This window comes from Quercus robur, chromosome 6 (assembly GCF_932294415.1).
Source record: "Quercus robur chromosome 6, dhQueRobu3.1, whole genome shotgun sequence".
Taxonomy (NCBI): Eukaryota; Viridiplantae; Streptophyta; class Magnoliopsida; order Fagales; family Fagaceae; genus Quercus; species Quercus robur.
Genome location: NC_065539.1, coordinates 40,338,256 through 40,344,255, shown reverse-complemented (window position 1 = coordinate 40,344,255; position 6,000 = coordinate 40,338,256).

Genomic DNA, 6,000 nt, shown 5'->3' with positions numbered 1-6,000 from the left:
GTTCCAGTTAGCTCAACTAGTAAAATCTTTGATAGTTGTATAAGAGATTTGGGGTTCAATCCCCGCCTACACTAAAAACTGATTGATGTTTTTGTCTGATGATAAAGAGCTATCATCATGAGCGGACACCATAAGTTTCAACTTTCTCTCAAAAAAAAAAAAAAGAATATAAAAGCATAACTATTACAGTGTTACTGAAGGGATTCTCTCTCTCTCTCTCTCTCTCTCTCTCTCTCTCTCTATATATATATATATATATATATATAATTGATTTTGTGTTTTTTACTAAATTTATTTGTAATTTAAGAATGGCGCCTTTGCAAGTGAATAATATAATATTTACTTATAATCACAAGAAGTTGATTTAATGGTTCTTAAGACCTTACGAGATTATATTGCGTTCATCCCTGTATTTAATGGTATTTTAAAGTCACTTCCAAGGGATTCATCCCTGTATTTACCCCATGTGTGTTGGATGGGATACTTGGTTCCTAATTCGCATAAGATCCATGAGCTTTTTGGATTTGAAACCTCTAGCCAATATTGTATTTTAGACAAACTGATCTTATGAAATTCCTCCTTAAAATTACCTAACGTGTGTAGGACAGGAAGACTACACACGTGGGAAAACAATGTATACTTGTATTTTATTATTTTCAATTAGTGTTATAATAACTGTTTTGAAAATACATAAAAATTATTTAACTTTATCCACCCTAAGCTGTCACCAATTCCAATCGTCCCTCCATTTTCCTATTTATTTTTTGTAAAATTGGAAACTTTTTTTTTTAATTCTTTTCTTGTCTTTGGTTTATATGTTTATGATAGTATTGGTGGTTTGTGATAGTATTGATTTGGCAATTTTTGGATCTCGGTTTTATGGATTAGATGTTTTGTGATTTGTTTAGTTGGTATATATGAAAGTGGTGAAAGGGTAAGAATATAGCAACCAACACTGTTTTTTTCTTGATATTAATTTTCTATGCTTTGGATTTTTTTATTTTAATTTTCTTATTTGAGCTTAATTTGGGACGTGTTATTTCATTGATAAACTTTTTTCCCTTAATTTTTTTTAGGAATAATATATAAATACGGAGTATTATGTTAAAATATTGTTTTTACCCCTTAACTTTACACAAATTTCGTTTTTTTTTTCATAAAAAAATTTGATAATGAAAATAGTAAAACTAATGATGACATTCGACAGAACTAAAAAGGACTTAATTAAAAATAGATAAAGTCTTAGAAAAACACTTAAAGTATGGAATTAAAAATTTGTCAAAAATAAAAGATATAATTTGTAATTCAATCATTAAGATATTTCTACCTTCTCTTTAATTTATTTTATGAAAAATACTTCCTATTAATTTGTACTGATAATTGGTGAGCTAATTAATCAAAAAGTGTTTTCAAAACAGTGGCCGTTCTAGGAAATTTCTTGAGGGGGGTCATTAAGAAACTTAAATTAAACAAATTTTAATAAAAAGATAATTTGAATGTATTGTATTATTGACACAAAAAAAAAAATACAAATACATGAAATTTTACAATTTCTTTCTACGAGTTTTTATATTTTGAAATCGTCACATGATAGTTTATAATCAATTGTGATTATATAATGTCAATGTGAATGTGATCATTTTATTTTTTTGAGTTTGTATAACATTTTTATTTTTATGTAATTGTCTTTATTTATTTGTTATTTTTTATTATAAATTATTGACCTTATATTAATTATTGACCCATATAACCACATTCATCCATGCATAAATAATACATTTAACAATCACTAACTTTACTATTTTTTTTTCTTTGAATCACTAGTTTTATAACAAAAAGATATTATAACATGATAACAATATATAAATATAACAAATTTTTATTTCTTGGTTATTAAATTATATAAAGTTATATTATATGTATACCATGTACACATTCACACACTTCACAATTCACAAAAATAACATTATATATATTTAAAAAAAAAAATAATGCGCACAATTAGTATCAAACACACACACACTCTCTCTCTCTCACTCACACACACACACACACACACACACACACACACACACATATATATATATAATATAAATTTGTAATAAAGAGAGATATTTAGAACTCACAAACACTCACATTTTACTCTTAGAGTAAGAGATACATAGAAAGTCAGATAGAGAACAGAAATACGATAGGATTCATGAAAGAAAAAGAGAGTGATTCATGTTGTGAGTTAGTTTTGAGATGAGTTGATCTATGTTGTTTGATTTTGGGCATTGAATTGTGATTATAGTGTGTAACATTTAAGTGAAGTTGTGCAAAAATACTTTTAAGAATAATTATATTAATAAAAAATATTATATATGTGTGTGTGTAAATATTTACTTTTTTCCAAGTTAGGGTTGATTTGAACCCTGAATTACAAGTGCAGCTGCCTTCAAAATGAAAATCAATAAATTATGCAGTTAAAATCTGTCTATGTGTGCGTTTGGATACAACTTATTTTGCTGAAAACTGAAAACACTGTGGCAAAATAATTTTTAAATGTGTGAAAAATTACTGTTCACTCTTTTTTTACTGTTCATATGCCTTGATAAACTATTCATGTCTCATAAACAGTGCACCAGGCACTGGTCTTTAAAAAATAAAAAAAAAATGTTGAAAACACGCAAGGAGAACAAACGTAAACGTGGACGTGAACGTGCTATCCAAACCAACCTTAGAGCACTTGCAGCAGTGGAGCTAAATAGCTATATAGCTATTTTAGCTCCACCAAAACACCAAAATGAAGCATGCAACAGTGGAGTTATACTTATTTTTTTTAGCTCCATTGCTACAGTGCACATCTATAGATAGATGTGCACTGTAGCTAAGAGCTAAAAAAATAAAACAATTTTTTACTCCTGGCTCGATTAGAATATTAAAAATGGTTCTCTCTCTCTCTCTCTCTCTCTCTCTCTCTCTCTCAGTTCTGAAGCTCTCATCATCTCTCAAAACTCTCTCAGGCAAACTCTCTCAACGTCACTCTCTCAAGCTCCCTTATTCACCGCCGCTAGCCTGACTCATCCTCAACGTCGCCGTTGCCGAAACTTGACGTCATCGACCCACCAGCCATCCCAAGCCGCCGATCAGCCTCAGACCCACGTTGCCATCCACCTCAAACCCACGCCGCCGATCACCTCAGACCCACTTCTCTTTCGTTCTCTCTCTCTCTCTCTCCCCGTTTTTAGCTTCGATCAGGTCCTACATTACTCGACTCACCTCAAATCGGAGCATTCCGTTTCGCTTTGCACTCATCATCACTGTTTATGATCATTGATCAATGATCGGTGCAGGTCTCGTTGGTCAGTACTGAATCGGACAGAGTATCAAGCATGGGTTTCGGTTTGGCTGTGTTGATTTTTTTGGGTTTTTGTTTTGTTCTTCTTTATTGGTTTTGATGGGCACGTTGGGATTGTGATTGTGCAGTGATTTTTATGGGTTTGATGGTGATTGTAGTAGTGTGTGATGGTTGAATGAAATATTATTTTATTGTATCTCACCCTCGTTCGCATGCTGTACTTAAAAATAATAAACTTCTTAACCGTTTTCTCCTACTGCTTTCATCATGGACACTTGGCATAAACAAAAACACTCATGAGTCATGACAGACTGCTATAAACCTTACCTTGATTCTTGATTTCTAGAAATACGTGATTGAAGCTGGGCCACATATTAATTCTGGAGAATTAATAGACCATGTAAAGCTTTTGAGCACGATTTTTTTTTTTTTTTTTCCTTTTTTGCTCACTCTTCTTTTTCTTTGATCGACTTTTTCAGTTTTTCCACACTCTTTTGTCACATCGTCTAGGTCTAGCAAATAAATATCTGACTTTTATTACCAACCTCCACCTGCCCCATCATTCTCGCATCTGATATTTCTGAAGCAAAAAGGAAGGAAGCAGAGCATAGTTGGAGCTCGGCCACTTGTTCCTTATCTTGAAGGATTTATTTTTGAGGCTAGAGCCTAGAATGGACCATGCCAAAGCTGTTCAACAATAACTTTTAGATTTTTGGATTTTTTTTTTTAGGAACTTTTAGATTCTTTTGTGGTCACTGTCTCACGTGCCGCTTTAAATTGTTAAAGCTTTGGGGAACAGGTTTCTTCCATTATTGTTATTGTTATATAGAGAACAACTTTTTACAACGCAAAATGATCACGCGGTTCAATTATTGCCCTTTTTGGCTTATCAGAAGGAGAAAAAAAAAAAAAAAAAAAAACACTGTTCACGCGGTTTGATTGATGAGGAAGGAAAGGAAGAGAAGGGAATGATTTCTTTCATTTAATTAGAAAGAAACGAGGAAGGAAAGAAGAATGGGCGGAAAAAGATTTTTGTAGGATGCATCATTTTTCCTTTCTTAAAATTACTGTTATACTCTTAAATTTTTTTTTAAAAGTACTTTTATATCCTTATTCATTTATAATTTAAAATCATAAAATTTCAATAAAAAAAATGATTGAAGTGTAAAATACATTCAATTTCTTTCCTTTTACCTTTTCTTTACATCTAAACACATAAGAAAATAGTTTTTTTTTTTTTTTTAAAAAGAAAATGTATTTGAAATCTTTGGATACAAAGGAGAAGAGAAAGGAAAGAGAGAGAATGTATTTTACACTTTTATTCTTTTAAATTATAAATTAATAAGAATATAAAAGTAACAAAAATCAAAACTTTTTATGGGTGTAAGAATAATTTTGGGATTGAAAAATAGTGATTCCACAAAACAACTTTCCATCTCATTCCCCTTTCTTCCTTCCTTTTCATTTTAACCAAACAAGAGAAATCCTTTCCTTTCTCTTCCCTTCATTCCATTTCCATGCAACCAAACATAGCCTTAGTTCAAAAAGATTAAAGTGAATGTAGGAAACATAAAAATAAAATAAAAAATTGAAGGGATAGAAATTTTTTTAATTTTTCTTTTTGCAATATTTGATAAAGAGGATAGAAAATTGTAGGAAAATGTAATAAAAAAAAAGTTTTTACTCATATATAATTTTCTCTTTTCCTTTTTCTCTCCATTTTGAAGAATGGATTTTGGTAGCTTCAGATAGAAAATTATACCCATTCTCTTTTACATCACTTGTTATTTTCACTATGCTAAATAGAGAAAAACTTCCATTTTTCATTCTCTCCTATTTTTGAGGATGAGAGGTCAAAATGAATAAAATTGATTCAAAATATTTTATTAATTTAAACAACAAAATAAATATTATAAAATTAAAATTTTGAACTTTCACACAAAATATAAAATTAATATTGTAGGTACTCAAGAATTTTTGCCTTTGGTTTTTTTTGGCTTGATTGCCTTGCCTTGGCTTGAATTCTTTGACCCCACATTGGAAAGATAGCTTTCCTCTTTCTATCTTATAAGGGATGAACCAATGAGAAAGAAACCAAACTAGTGGTACTCTTTATCATTGGTTCACCCCTTATAAGGTAGAAAGAGGAAAGCTATCTTTCCAATGTGGGACAAAAGAATTCAAGCCAAGGCAAGACAAGGCAATCAAGCCAAAAAAAGTCAAAGCCAAAGGCAAAAATTCTTGAGTACCTACAAATATAATTTATAATTTTTTTTCCCTGATTAGTATTAATTAAAAAGATACTAATAAAAACAGTCAATATATTCATTAAAAAAAACTTTAAAAAGCAATCTAAATATAAGAAATATAAATAAATAATTAGATTACTTATGAGTAAATATATTGATTAAATAAACAACCTTGGATCTCCTTCTTGCGCCCATACTTATATCAAAAGGGCCCTTTATTTTTTTTAAAGGAAATTATATCTAAAAGATTTAAACTATCTATCACCATGGAAAATTTTCTCATCTAGAACAATTCTTAAAATTCCAAGGGAGCGGATATGAAAAGGAAAGTGCCAGTTGTAGCTCAAATCTTGCTCCATAACTTAGCCCCATTGAATAAGAAAGGTATCATCCATCCATCCTGATGATACC